This window comes from Syngnathus leptorhynchus, unplaced genomic scaffold (genome assembly GCF_054491065.1).
Source record: "Syngnathus leptorhynchus isolate UIUO unplaced genomic scaffold, UIUO_Slep HiC_scaffold_24, whole genome shotgun sequence".
NCBI lineage: Eukaryota > Metazoa > Chordata > Actinopteri > Syngnathiformes > Syngnathidae > Syngnathus > Syngnathus leptorhynchus.
In genome coordinates this window covers 1,929,741-1,945,000 of record NW_028231991.1, presented here as the reverse complement: position 1 = coordinate 1,945,000, position 15,260 = coordinate 1,929,741, and positions in this window count along the sequence as shown.

The following is a 15,260-nucleotide window of genomic DNA, read 5'->3' as shown; positions in this document are numbered from 1 at the left end:
TATCCGAGCGGGCGGGCGCCGCGAGGCGGACCGTCCGGGGCGACTCTCGGCCTGTGTTTAAGGAGCCGGCCGGGCATCACGCTCCTTCCTTGAATGGACAACATTCGCAGTTGACACTTTGTGTTATTTTATCCGAGCGGGCGGGCGCCTCGAGAGGCGGACCGTCCGGTGCGACTCTCGGCCTGTGTTTAAGGAGCCGGCCGGGCATCACGCTCCTTCCTTGGATGGACAACATTCGTAGTTGACACTTTGTGTCATTTTATCCGAGCGGGCGGGCGCCGCGAGGCGGACCGTCCGGGGCGACTCTCGGCCTGTGTTTAAGGAGCCGGCCGGGCATCACGCTCCTTCCTTGGATGGACAACATTCGCAGTTGACACTTTGTGTCATTTTATCCGAGCAGACGGGCGCCGCGAGGCGGACCGTCCGGGGCGACTCTCGGCCTGTGTTTTCGGAGCCGGCCGGGCATCACGCTCCCTCCTTGGATGGACAACATTCGTAGTTGACACTTTGTGTCATTTTATCCGAGCAGACGGGCGCCGCGAGGCGGACCGTCCGGGGCGACTCTCGGCCTGTGTTTTCGGAGCCGGCCGGGCATCACGCTCCCTCCTTGGATGGACAACATTCGTAGTTGACACTTTGTGTCATTTTATCCGAGCAGACGGGCGCCGCGAGGCGGACCGTCCGGGGCGACTCTCGGCCTGTGTTTAAGGAGCCGGCCGGGCATCACGCTCCTTCCTTGGATGGACAACATTCGTAGTTGACACTTTGTGTCATTTTATCCGAGCGGGCGGGCGCCGCGAGGCGGACCGTCCGGGGCGACTCTCGGCCTGTGTTTAAGGAGCCGGCCGGGCATCACGCTCCTTCCTTGGATGGACAACATTCGCAGTTGACACTTTGTGTCATTTTATCCGAGCAGACGGGCGCCGCGAGGCGGACCGTCCGGGGCGACTCTCGGCCTGTGTTTAAGGAGCCGGCCGGGCATCACGCTCCTTCCTTGGATGGACAACATTCGCAGTTGACACTTTGTGTCATTTTATCCGAGCGGGCGGGCGCCGCGAGGCGGACCGTCCGGGGCGACTCTCGGCCTGTGTTTAAGGAGCCGGCCGGGCATCACGCTCCTTCCTTGGATGGACAACATTCGCAGTTGACACTTTGTGTCATTTTGTTCGGCCTGTGTTTAAGGAGGCGGCCGTCCTCCACTCGGTCCGTGTTTAAGGAGCGACACTCGCGCTCCGGTTCGGCCTGTGTTTAAGGAGGCGGCCGTCCTCCCCTTGGTCTGTGTTAAGGGCGACACTCGGTCCGTGTTTAAGGAGCCTGGCCCTCGCGCTCCGGTTCGGCCTGTATTTAGGGAGGCGGCCGTCCTCCGCTTGGTCTGTGTTAAGGGCGACACTCGGTCCATGTTTAAGGAGCCTGGCCCTGACGCTCCTCTCCGGCCTGTGTTTAAGGAGGCGGCCGTCCTCCCCTTGGTCTGTGTTAAGGGCGACACTCGGTCCATGTTTAAGGAGCCTGGCCCTGACGCTCCTCTCCGGCCTGTGTTTAAGGAGGCGGCCGTCCTCCCCTTGGTCTGTGTTAAGGGCGACACTCGGTCCGTGTTTAAGGAGCCTGGCCCTCGCGCTCCGGTTCGGCCTGTATTTAGGGAGGCGGCCGTCCTCCGCTTGGTCTGTGTTAAGGGCGACACTCGGTCCATGTTTAAGGAGCCTGGCCCTGACGCTCCTCTCCGGCCTGTGTTTAAGGAGGCGGCCGTCCTCCCCTTGGTCTGTGTTAAGGGCGACACTCGGTCCATGTTTAAGGAGCCTGGCCCTGACGCTCCTCTCCGGCCTGTGTTTAAGGAGGCGGCCGTCCTCCCCTTGGTCTGTGTTAAGGGCGACACTCGGTCCGTGTTTAAGGAGCCTGGCCCTCGCGCTCCGGTTCGGCCTGTATTTAGGGAGGCGGCCGTCCTCCGCTTGGTCTGTGTTAAGGGCGACACTCGGTCCATGTTTAAGGAGCCTGGCCCTGACGCTCCTCTCCGGCCTGTGTTTAAGGAGGCGGCCGTCCTCCCCTTGGTCTGTGTTAAGGGCGACACTCGGTCCGTGTTTAAGGAGCCTGGCCCTCGCGCTCCGGTTCGGCCTGTATTTAGGGAGGCGGCCGTCCTCCGCTTGGTCTGTGTTAAGGGCGACACTCGGTCCATGTTTAAGGAGCCTGGCCCTGACGCTCCTCTCCGGCCTGTGTTTAAGGAGGCGGCCGTCCTCCCCTTGGTCTGTGTTAAGGGCGACACTCGGTCCGTGTTTAAGGAGCGGCCCTCGCGCTCCGGTTCGGCCTGTATTTAGGGAGGCGGCCGTCCTCCGCTTGGTCTGTGTTAAGGGCGACACTCGGTCCGTGTTTAAGGAGCCGGCCCTGACGCTCCTCTTCGGCCTGTGTTTAAGGAGGCGGCCGTCCTCCACTTCCTTCCATGCACCACCACATTCGCAGAAGACACTTTGCCATTTTTTCAGAGAGGTGACACTTAGTCGTTTTTTCGAAAGTTGACACTTAGTCGTTTTTTCGAAAGTTGACACTTTGCCGTTTTTTCAGAGAGGTGACACTTTGTCGTTTTTTTGAAAGTTGACACTTAGCCGTTTTTTCGAAAGTTGACACTTAGTCACTTTTTCGCCACAGTGACACCTCCAGCGCGTGCCACGGCGCTTTTCAGGTCTTCTATCCGACCTTGTGCTGTCGAGGACGGCGTGTCCGACGCCGTGGGGAGACCAGCACCATCTCCTCCATACTCGTAAACGAGGTGCTTTGGAAAACGGGGGGAAAGTCGATGAGTACACTGACTACTGGGACCATTTCATTGTACTCTGGCGCACCTGAAGACCAAAAAAGGTACTGCACCTTAGCCCGGGTACCTCACCCCCTGGTACCTCGAGGAGAACTTAGAAAAATTTCGACAAATTTTTGGTGAGCTCCAGGGAGAGAGGCTGATTTTTCGCTTTTTGAGGCCGACCGCCGAACCGGCGCGGGGCGGACTCACAAGCCCCGCAGAGCCGTGGGCACTTAGTCGTTTTTTCAGAGAGGCGACACTTAGTCGTTTTTTCAGAGGCGACACTTAGTCGTTTTTTCGAAAGTTGACACTTAGCCGTTTTTTCGAAAGTCGACACTTAGCCGTTTTTTGGAAAGTTGACACTTTGTCGTTTTTTCGAAAGTTGACACTTAGTCGTTTTTTCGCCAAAATTGGCTCTGAGCTCCAGGGGGAGAGGCTGGTTTTGCCTTATTTCAGGCCGGCTGGGGAACCGGCGCGGGTCGGATGCACGAGCCCGCAGAGCCGTGGGCACTTTGCCATTTTCTCAGAGTCGACACTTAGTCGTTTTTTCAGAGAGGCGACACTCTGTCATTTTTTCGAAAGTTGACACTTAGCCGTTTTTTCAGAGATGTGACACTTTGCCGTTTTTTCGAAAGTTGACACTTAGCCGTTTTTTCGAAAGTCGACACTTAGCCGTTTTTTCAGAGATGTGACACTTTGCCGTTTTTTCGAAAGTTGACACTTAGCCGTTTTTTCGAAAGTCGACACTTAGCCGTTTTTTCAGAGATGTGACACTTTGCCGTTTTTTCGAAAGTTGACACTTAGCCGTTTTTTCGAAAGTCGACACTTAGCCGTTTTTTCAGAGATGTGACACTTTGCCACTTTTTCGCCACAATTGGCTGTGAGCTCCAGGAGGAGACCGTTATTTTTCGTCATTCGAGGCCGACTGCGGAACCGGCGCTGGGCGGACGCCAAAGCTCGGCAGGGCCGTGGGCACTTAGAAACTTTTTGCCAAGTTGGCTGTGAGCTCCAGGAGGAGACCGTTATTTTTCGTCATTCGAGGCCGACTGCGGAACCGGCGCTGAGCGGACGCCAAAGCTCGGCAGGGCCGTGGGCACTTAGAAACTTTTTGCCAAGTTGGCTGTGAGCTCCAGGAGGAGACCGTTATTTTTTGTCATTCGAGGCCGACTGCGGAACCGGGGCTGGGCGGACGCCAAAGCTCGGCAGGGTCGTGGGCACTTAGAAACTTTTTGCCAAGTTGGCTGTGAGCTCCAGGAGGAGACCGTTATTTTTCGTCATTCGAGGCCGACTGCGGAACCGGCGCTGGGCGGACGCCAAAGCTCGGCAGGGCCGTGGGCACTTAGAAACTTTTTGCCAAGTTGGCTGTGAGCTCCAGGAGGACACCGTTATTTTTCGTCATTCGAGGCCGACTGCGGAACCGGCGCTGAGCGGACGCCAAAGCTCGGCAGGGCCGTGGGCACTTAGAAACTTTTTGCCAAGTTGGCTGTGAGCTCCAGGAGGAGACCGTTATTTTTCGTCATTCGAGGCCGACTGCGGAACCGGCGCTGGGCGGACGCCAAAGCTCGGCAGGGCCGTGGGCACTTAGAAACTTTTTGCCAAGTTGGCTGTGAGCTCCAGGAGGACACCGTTATTTTTCGTCATTCGAGGCCGACTGCGGAACCGGCGCTGAGCGGACGCCAAAGCTCGGCAGGGCCGTGGGCACTTAGAAACTTTTTGCCAAGTTGGCTGTGAGCTCCAGGAGGAGACCGTTATTTTTCGTCATTCGAGGCCGACTGCGGAACCGGCGCTGGTCGGACGCCAAAGCTCGGCAGGGCCGTGGGCACTTAGAAACTTTTTGCCAAGTTGGCTGTGAGCTCCAGGAGGAGACCGTTATTTTTCGTCATTCGAGGCCGACTGCGGAACCGGCGCTGGGCGGACGCCAAAGCTCGGCAGGGCCGTGGGCACTTAGAAACTTTTTGCCAAGTTGGCTGTGAGCTCCAGGAGGACACCGTTATTTTTCGTCATTCGAGGCCGACTGCGGAACCGGCGCTGAGCGGACGCCAAAGCTCGGCAGGGCCGTGGGCACTTAGAAACTTTTTGCCAAGTTGGCTGTGAGCTCCAGGAGGAGACCGTTATTTTTCGTCATTCGAGGCCGACTGCGGAACCGGCGCTGGGCGGACGCCAAAGCTCGGCAGGGCCGTGGGCACTTAGAAACTTTTTGCCAAGTTGGCTGTGAGCTCCAGGAGGACACCGTTATTTTTCGTCATTCGAGGCCGACTGCGGAACCGGCGCTGAGCGGACGCCAAAGCTCGGCAGGGCCGTGGGCACTTAGAAACTTTTTGCCAAGTTGGCTGTGAGCTCCAGGAGGAGACCGTTATTTTTCGTCATTCGAGGCCGACTGCGGAACCGGCGCTGGTCGGACGCCAAAGCTCGGCAGGGCCGTGGGCACTTAGAAACTTTTTGCCAAGTTGGCTGTGAGCTCCAGGAGGAGACCGTTATTTTTCGTCATTCGAGGCCGACTGCGGAACCGGCGCTGGGCGGACGCCAAAGCTCGGCAGGGCCGTGGGCACTTAGAAACTTTTTGCCAAGTTGGCTGTGAGCTCCAGGAGGACACCGTTATTTTTCGTCATTCGAGGCCGACTGCGGAACCGGCGCTGAGCGGACGCCAAAGCTCGGCAGGGCCGTGGGCACTTAGAAACTTTTTGCCAAGTTGGCTGTGAGCTCCAGGAGGAGACCGTTATTTTTCGTCATTCGAGGCCGACTGCGGAACCGGCGCTGGTCGGACGCCAAAGCTCGGCAGGGCCGTGGGCACTTAGAAACTTTTTGCCAAGTTGGCTGTGAGCTCCAGGAGGAGACCGTTATTTTTCGTCATTCGAGGCCGACTGCGGAACCGGCGCTGGGCGGACGCCAAAGCTCGGCAGGGCCGTGGGCACTTAGAAACTTTTTGCCAAGTTGGCTGTGAGCTCCAGGAGGAGACCGTTATTTTTCGTCATTCTAGGCCGGCTGCAGAACCGGCGCGGGTCGGATGCACGAGCCCGCAGAGCCGTGGGCACTTTGCCACTTTTTCGCCACAATTGGCTGTGAGCTCCAGGAGGAGACCGTTATTTTTCGTCATTCTAGGCCGGTTGCAGAACCGGCGCGGCTCGGATGCACGAGCCCGCAGAGCCGTGGGCACTTAGAAAATTTTCAGAGAGGCGACACTTTGCCATTTTTTCAGAGAGGTGACACTTAGTCGTTTTTTCGAAAGTTGACACTTAGCCGTTTTTTCGAAAGTTGACACTTAGCCGTTTTTTCGAAAGTTGACACTTAGCCGTTTTTTCGAAAGTTGACACTTAGCCGTTTTTTCGAAAGTTGACACTTAGTCGTTTTTTCGCCACAGTGCCCACCTCCAGCGCGTGCCACGGCGCTTTCCAGGTCTTCTATCCGACCTTGTGCTGTCGAGGACGGCGTGTCCGACGCCGTGGAGAGACCAGCACCATCTCCTCCATACTCGTAAAGGAGGTGCTTTGGAAAACGGGGGGAAAGTCGATGAGTACACTGACTACTGGGACCATTTCATTGTACTCTGGCGCACCTGAAGACCAAAAAAGGTACTGCATCTTAGCCCGGGTACCTCACCCCCTGGTACCTCGAGGAGAACTTAGAAAAATTTCGACAAATTTTTGGTGAGCTCCAGGGAGAGAGGCTGATTTTTCGCTTTTTGAGGCCGACCGCCGAACCGGCGCGGGGCGGACTCACAAGCCCCGCAGAGCCGTGGGCACTTAGTCGTTTTTTCAGAGAGGCGACACTTAGTCGTTTTTTCGAAAGTTGACACTTAGCCGTTTTTTCGAAAGTTGACACTTAGCCGTTTTTTCGAAAGTCGACACTTAGCCGTTTTTTCGAAAGTTGACACTTAGCCGTTTTTTCGAAAGTTGACACTTAGTCGTTTTTTCGCCACAATTGGCTCTGAGCTCCAGGGGGAGAGGCTGGTTTTGCCTTATTTCAGGCCGGCTGGGGAACCGGCGCGGGTCGGATGCACGAGCCCGCAGAGCCGTGGGCACTTTGCCGTTTTTTCAGAGAGGCGACACTTAGTCGTTTTTTCAGAGAGGCGACACTTAGTCGTTTTTTCAGAGAGGCGACACTTAGCCGTTTTTTCAGAGAGGCGACACTTAGCCGTTTTTTCAGAGAGGCGACACTTAGCCGTTTTTTCAGAGAGGCGACACTTAGCCGTTTTTTCGAAAGTTGACACTTAGTCGTTTTTTCGAAAGTTGACACTTAGTCGTTTTTTCGCCGATTTTGCTGGGACCTCCAGGCGAGGACCGGCGTTTTTCGTCTTCCGGGTTCGACCCGGGAACCAGCGCCGAGCGGACACATTTGCTCGCAAGTGCCGTTGGCACTTAGAAAATTTTTCGTTTGTCATGAGCTCCGGGCGGAGACCGGCGTTTTTCGTCTTCCGGGTCCGACCCGGGAACCAGCGCCGAGCGGACACATTCGCTCGCAAGTGCCGTTGGCACTTAGAAAATTTTTCGTTTGTCATGAGCTCCGGGCGGAGACCGGCGTTTTTCGTCTTCCGGGTTCGACCCGGGAACCAGCGCCGAGCGGACACATTCGCTCGCAAGTGCCGTTGGCACTTAGAAAATTTTTCGTTTGTCATGAGCTCCGGGCGGAGACCGGCGTTTTTCGTCTTCCGGGTTCGACCCGGGAACCAGCGCCGAGCGGACACATTCGCTCGCAAGTGCCGTTGGCACTTAGAAAATTTTTCGTTTGTCATGAGCTCCGGGCGGAGACCGGCGTTTTTCGTCTTCCGGGTTCGACCCGGGAACCAGCGCCGAGCGGACACATTCGCTCGCAAGTGCCGTTGGCACTTAGAAAATTTTTCGTTTGTCATGAGCTCCGGGCGGAGACCGGCGTTTTTCGTCATTCGAGGCCGACGGGGGAACCAGCCGGAGCGGACACGTTTGCTCGGAAGAGCCGTTGGCACTTAGAAAAAATTCCGTGTCTCGTGAGCTCCAGGGGGGACAGGCTGGTTTTATTCATCCGTAGCCGACATGGGAACCAGCGCGGAGCGGATTGGTGTTGCGCTGGCATATACCTCATCTCTCTCAGGAGTCCCCCCCTTATACGTGCCGATTGTGTTTTGGAAAACGGGGGGTAACTGGATGAGTACACTGACTAGGGGGACCAGTACACTAGCGAGTGGGACCAGTACACTGACTAGTGGGACCAACACACTATGAGCGCCTGGTACCTAAAATGGAAGTATAGAGGCCGACTTTCGGGCAAGATCACGCCGTGTTAGGCTTCCAGGACCTCGGCTAAGCAATTTTAACGGGTCGCCCGGTTCTTTTTTGATCCAGCCCGGTTCTTTTTTTTATCCAGCCCGGTTCTTTTTACACTTCCAGCTGGAGCTCGGGAGCGGCTTTTTGCACAAGATCACGCCGTGTTAGGCTTCCAGGACCTCGGCTAAGCAATTTTAACGGGCCGCACGGTTCTTTTTTTGATCCAGCCCGGTTCTTTTTTATCCAGCCCGGTTCTTTTTACACTTCCAGCTGGAGCTCGGGAGCGGCTTTTTGCACAAGAACACGCCGTGTTAGGCTTCCAGGACCTCGGCTAAGCAATTTTAACGGGTCGCCCGGTTCTTTTTTGAACCAGCCCGGTTCTTTTTTTTATCCAGCCCGGTTCTTTTTACACTTCCAGCTGGAGCTCGGGAGCGGCTTTTTGCACAAGAACACGCCGTGTTAGGCTTCCAGGACCTCGGCTAAGCAATTTTAACGGGTCGCCCGGTTCTTTTTTTTATCCAGCCCGGTTCTTTTTTTATCCAGCCCGGTTCTTTTTACACTTCCAGCTGGAGCTCGGGAGCGGCTTTTTGCACAAGATCACGCCGTGTTAGGCTTCCAGGACCTCGGCTAAGCAATTTTAACGGGCCGCCCGGTTCTTTTTTTTATCCAGCCCGGTTCTTTTTTTATCCAGCCTGGTTCTTTTTACACTTCCAGCTGGAGCTCGGGAGCGGCTTTTTGCACAAGATCACGCCGTGTTAGGCTTCCAGGACCTCGGCTAAGCAATTTTAACGGGTCGCCCGGTTCTTTTTTGATCCAGCCCGGTTCTTTTTAAACTTCCAGCTGGAGCTCAGCAGCGGCTTTTTGCACAAGATCACGCCGGGTTAGGCTTCCAGGACCTCGGCTAAGCACTTCTAACGGGTCGCCCGGTTCTTTTTTTGAACCAGCCCGGTTCTTTTTACACTTCCAGCTGGAGCTCAGCAGCGGCTTTTTGCACAAGATCCCGCCGGGTTAGGCTTCCAGGACCTCGGCTAAGTAATTCTAACGGGTCGCCCGGTTCTTTTTTGATCCAGCCCGGTTCTTTTTAAACTTCCAGCTGGAGCTCAGCAGCGGCTTTTTGCACAAGATCACGCCGGGTTAGGCTTCCAGGACCTCGGCTAAGCAATTTTAACGGGCCGCCCGGTTCTTTTTTTGATCCAGCCCGGTTCTTTTTACACTTCCAGCTGGAGCTCAGCAGCGGCTTTTTGCACAAGATCACGCCGGGTTAGGCTTCCAGGACCTCGGCTAAGCACTTCTAACGGGCCCTGGTCCACCCCTGCCAGCGCATTTCAAAACTTGGCATTAATTTCGACCTAAGAGACGAAGTCTGATTTTTTTCTACCACTTGGGCGGCCTTTTTGCACCCAGAACACCCGCACCGGCACCATAAATTCGAAGGGTGCCGAGTGCGTCGGCGCAGATTCTGCGACGGAGTGACACTTCCCTCTTGTGGACATTCGGCGGTAGGTGAAATGCGCACTCGGTCTTCTCTTTTCTTTTCCTTCCAGTGAAACTTTGGCAACATTCTGCGAGCTGCTGGCTTCCAGAACCTCGGCCAAGCAGGTGGAGGATTTTTTTCCACTTCCAGCTGGAGGTGAGGAGGGACTTTTTGGGCAAGATCACGCCGACTTAGCAAGCAAGGTGGAAGTGCCAGCATGCTCCGTGGCTGGAAGTGTGGATGTGCCAGCACCCTCCCTGCCTATGGAAGTGTGGAGCTCCAGCACCCTCCCTGCCTATGGAAGTGTGGAGCTCCAGCACCCTCCCTGCCTATGGAAGTGTGGAGCTCCAGCACCCTCCCTGCCTATGGAAGTGTGGAGCTCCAGCACCCTCCCTGCCTATGGAAGTGTGGAGCTCCAGCACCCTCCCTGCCTATGGAAGTGTGGAGCTCCAGCACCCTCCGTGCCTATGGAAGTGTGGAGCTCCAGCACCCTCCCTGCCTATGGAAGTGTGGAGCTCCAGCACCCTCCCTGCCTATGGAAGTGTGGAGCTCCAGCACCCTCCCTGCCTATGGAAGTGTGGAGCTCCAGCACCCTCCCTGCCTATGGAAGTGTGGAGCTCCAGCACCCTCCCTGCCTATGGAAGTGTGGAGCTCCAGCACCCTCCCTGCCTATGGAAGTGTGGAGCTCCAGCACCCTCCCTGCCTATGGAAGTGTGGAGCTCCAGCACCCTCCCTGCCTATGGAAGTGTGGAGCTCCAGCACCCTCCCTGCCTATGGAAGTGTGGAGCTCCAGCACCCTCCCTGCCTATGGAAGTGTGGAGCTCCAGCACCCTCCCTGCCTATGGAAGTGTGGAGCTCCAGCACCCTCCGTGCCTATGGAAGTGTGGAGCTCCAGCACCCTCCCTGCCTATGGAAGTGTGGAGCTCCAGCACCCTCCCTGCCTATGGAAGTGTGGAGCTCCAGCACCCTCCCTGCCTATGGAAGTGTGGAGCTCCAGCACCCTCCCTGCCTATGGAAGTGTGGAGCTCCAGCACCCTCCCTGCCTATGGAAGTGTGGAGCTCCAGCACCCTCCCTGCCTATGGAAGTGTGGAGCTCCAGCACCCTCCCTGCCTATGGAAGTGTGGAGCTCCAGCACCCTCCCTGCCTATGGAAGTGTGGAGCTCCAGCACCCTCCCTGCCTATGGAAGTGTGGAGCTCCAGCACCCTCCGTGCCTGGAGCTATGGAGCTCTGGAGCTCTGGAGCTCTGGAGCTATGGAGCTATGGAAGTATGGAGCTATGGAGCTCTGGAGCTATGGAGCTCTGGTGCTATGGAGCTATGGAGCTCTGGAGCTATGGAGCTATGGAGCTCTGGGGCTATGGAAGTATGGAGCTCTGGTGCTATGGAGCTCTGGTGCTATGGAGCTATGGAGCTCTGGTGCTATGGAGCTATGGAGCTCTGGTGCTATGGAGCTATGGAGCTCTGGAGGTATGGAGCTCTGGTGCTATGGAGCTCTGGAGCTCTGGTGCTATGGAGCTCTGGAGCTCTGGTGCTATGGAGCTCTGGTGCTATGGAGCTATGGAGCTCTGGAGGTATGGAGCCACCAGCCAGCACCCTCCGTGGCTGGATCAATGGAAGTGTTTTAGGTACCAGGCAGCCAAAGGGCCGGGGCCTCACGCTCGACCACGCCGGCGCAGAGTTCCAGCCGCTCGGATAAGCTCTGTCACTCACCCGCCGCGCAGCCACCGGTAACGGGGAAATGTCGCCGCCTGGCGGACACGCCGTTGTAAATGAATAGGCTTTCGCACTTAGTGCAATTTTAGCCAACTCCGTGGCTGCAAGTATGGAAGTATGGAGCTATGGAGCCACCAGCCAGCACCCTCCGCGGCTGGAGCTATGGAAGTATGGAGCTATGGAGCTATGGAGCTATGGAGCTATGGAGCTATGGAAGTATGGAGCTATGGAGCTATGGAAGTATGGAGCTATGGAGCTCTGGGGCTATGGAAGTATGGAGCTGTGGAGCGTTGGAGCTATGGAGCCACCAGCCAGCACCCTCCGTGGCTCAACCACGCCGGCCCAGAGTTCCAGCCGCTCGGCTTCACTCTCTCACAAGCCCCGCCTGTAGCTCCCCAGCCCGCCCCTGGTACCTCAACTACCGAGGCCAGCCGCTCGACCAGGCCGGCCGAGAGTTCCAGCCGCTCGGATTCACTCTCTCACAAGACCCGCCTGGAGCTCCCCGCCCCACCCCTGGTACCTCAACTACCGAGGCCAGCCGCTCGACCACGCCGGCGCAGAGTTCCAGCCGCTCGGATGAGCTCTGCCACTCTCCCGCCGCGCAGCCACCGGTAACGGGGAAATGTCGCCGCCTTGTGGACACGCCCTTGTAAATGAATGGGCTTTCGCACTTAGTGCAATTTTCGCCAACTCTGTGACTGGTGCTATGGAAGTATGGAGCTCTGGTGCTATGGAAGTATGGAGCTATGGAGCTCTGGTGCTATGGAGCTCTGGAGGTATGGAGCTCTGGAGGTATGGAGCTCTGGTGCTATGGAGCTATGGAGCTCTGGAGGTATGGAGCTCTGGAGGTATGGAGCTCTGGTGCTATGGAGCTATGGAGCTCTGGTGCTATGGAGCTATGGAGCTCTGGAGGTATGGAGCTCTGGAGGTATGGAGCTATGGAGCCCTGGAGCTCTGGAGGTATGGAGCTATGGTGCTATGGAGCTCTGAAGCCATGGAGCTCTGGTGCTATGGAGCTCTGGAGCTCTGGAGGTATGGAGCTCTGGAGGTATGGAGCTATGGAGCCCTGGAGCTCTGGAGGTATGGAGCTATGGTGCTATGGAGCTCTGAAGCCATGGAGCTCTGGTGCTATGGAGCTCTGGAGCTCTGGAGGTATGGAGCTCTGGAGGTATGGAGCTCTGGAGGTATGGAGCTATGGAGCCCTGGAGCTCTGGAGGTATGGAGCTATGGTGCTATGGAGCTCTGAAGCCATGGAGCTCTGGTGCTATGGAGCTCTGGAGGTATGGAGCTCTGGAGGTATGGAGCTCTGGAGGTATGGAGCTATGGAGCCCTGGAGCTCTGGAGGTATGGAGCTATGGTGCTATGGAGCTCTGAAGCCATGGAGCTCTGGTGCTATGGAGCTCTGGAGGTATGGAGCTCTGGAGGTATGGAGCTCTGGAGGTATGGAGCTATGGAGCCCTGGAGCTCTGGAGGTATGGAGCTATGGTGCTATGGAGCTCTGAAGCCATGGAGCTCTGGTGCTATGGAGCTCTGGAGGTATGGAGCTCTGGAGGTATGGAGCTCTGGAGGTATGGAGCTATGGAGCCCTGGAGCTCTGGAGGTATGGAGCTATGGTGCTATGGAGCTCTGAAGCCATGGAGCTCTGGTGCTATGGAGCTATGGAGCTCTGGTGCTATGGAGCTATGGAGGTATGGAGCCACCAGCCAGCACCCTCCGTGGCTGGATCAATGGAAGTGTTTTAGGTACCAGGCAGCCAAAGGGCCGAGGCCTCACGCTCGACCACGCCGGCGCAGAGTTCCAGCCGCTCGGATAAGCTCTGTCACTCACCCGCCGCGCAGCCACCGGTAACGGGGAAATGTCGCCGCCTTGTGGACACGCCGTTGTAAATGAATGGGCTTTCGCACTTAGTGCAATTTTCGCCAACTGTCTGACTTAGAGCTATGGAAGTATGGAGCTATGGAGCCACCAGCCACCCAGGCTGGAGCTCTGGAGCTCTGGAGGTATGGAGCTCTGGTGCTATGGAAGTATGGAGCTCTGGTGCTATGGAAGTATGGAGCTATGGAGGTATGGAAGTATGGAGCTATGGAAGTATGGAGCTATGGAGCTCTGGAAGTATGGAGCTATGGAGCTCTGGAGGTATGGAGCCCTGGAGCTATGGAGCCCTGGAGCTATGGAAGTATGGAGCTCTGGTGCTATGGAGCTATGGAGCTCTGGTGCTATGGAGCTATGGAGCTATGGAGCTCTGGAGCTATGGAGCTCTGGAGGTATGCAGCTATGGAGCTATGGAGCTCTGGAGGTATGGAGCTATGGAGCTATGGAAGTATGGAGCTCTGGTGCTATGGAGCTATGGAGCTCTGGTGCTATGGAGCTATGGAGCTCTGGTGCTATGGAGCTATGGAGCTATGGAGCTCTGGAAGTATGGAGCTCTGGTGCTATGGAGCTATGGAGCTCTGGTGCTATGGAGCTATGGAGCTCTGGTGCTATGGAGCTATGGAGCTCTGGTGCTATGGAGCTCTGGTGCTATGGAGCTCTGGTGCTATGGAGCTATGGAGCTCTGGTGCTATGGAGCTATGGAGCTCTGGAGGTATGGAGCTCTGGAGGTATGGAGCTCTGGAGGTATGGAGCTATGGAGCCCTGGAGCTCTGGAGGTATGGAGCTATGGTGCTATGGAGCTCTGAAGCCATGGAGTTCTGGTGCTATGGAGCTCTGGAGCTCTGGAGGTATGGAGCTCTGGAGGTATGGAGCTATGGAGCCCTGGAGCTCTGGAGGTATGGAGCTATGGAGCTCTGAAGCCATGGAGCTCTGGTGCTATGGAGCTCTGGAGCTCTGGAGGTATGGAGCTCTGGAGGTATGGAGCTCTGGAGGTATGGAGCTATGGAGCCCTGGAGCTCTGGAGGTATGGAGCTATGGTGCTATGGAGCTCTGAAGCCATGGAGCTCTGGTGCTATGGAGCTCTGGAGGTATGGAGCTCTGGAGGTATGGAGCTCTGGAGGTATGGAGCTATGGAGCCCTGGAGCTCTGGAGGTATGGAGCTATGGTGCTATGGAGCTCTGAAGCCATGGAGCTCTGGTGCTATGGAGCTCTGGAGGTATGGAGCTCTGGAGGTATGGAGCTCTGGAGGTATGGAGCTATGGAGCCCTGGAGCTCTGGAGGTATGGAGCTATGGTGCTATGGAGCTCTGAAGCCATGGAGCTCTGGTGCTATGGAGCTATGGAGCTCTGGTGCTATGGAGCTATGGAGGTATGGAGCCACCAGCCAGCACCCTCCGTGGCTGGATCAATGGAAGTGTTTTAGGTACCAGGCAGCCAAAGGGCCGAGGCCTCACGCTCGACCACGCCGGCGCAGAGTTCCAGCCGCTCGGATAAGCTCTGTCACTCACCCGCCGCGCAGCCACCGGTAACGGGGAAATGTCGCCGCCTGGCGGACACGCCGTTGTAAATGAATGGGCTTTCGCACTTAGTGCAATTTTCGCCAACTCTCTGACTTAGAGCTATGGAAGTATGGAGCTATGGAGCCACCAGCGACCCAGGCTGGAGCTATGGAGCTCTGGAGGTATGGAGCTCAGGTGCTATGGAAGTATGGAGCTATGGAGCTATGGAAGTATGGAGCTATGGAGCTATGGAGCTCTGGAAGTATGGAGCTATGGAGCTCTGGAGGTATGGAGCTATGGAGCCCTGGAGCCCTGGAGCTATGGAGCTCTGGTGCTATGGAGGTATGGAGCTCTGGAGGTATGGAGCTCTGGAGGTATGGAGCTATGGAGCTATGGAGCCCTGGAGCTATGGAGCTATGGAGCCCTGGAGCTATGGAGCTATGGAGCCCTGGAGCTATGGAGCTATGGAGCTCTGGTGCTATGGAGCTATGGAGCTCTGGTGCTATGGAGCTATGGAGCTCTGGTGCTATGGAGCTATGGAGCTCTGGTGCTATGGAGCTATGGAGCTCTGGAAGTATGGAGCTATGGAGCTCTGGAGGTATGGAGCTATGGAGCCCTGGAGCTATGGAGCCCTGGAGCTATGGAAGTATGGAGCTCTGGTGCTATGGAGCTATGGAGCTCTGG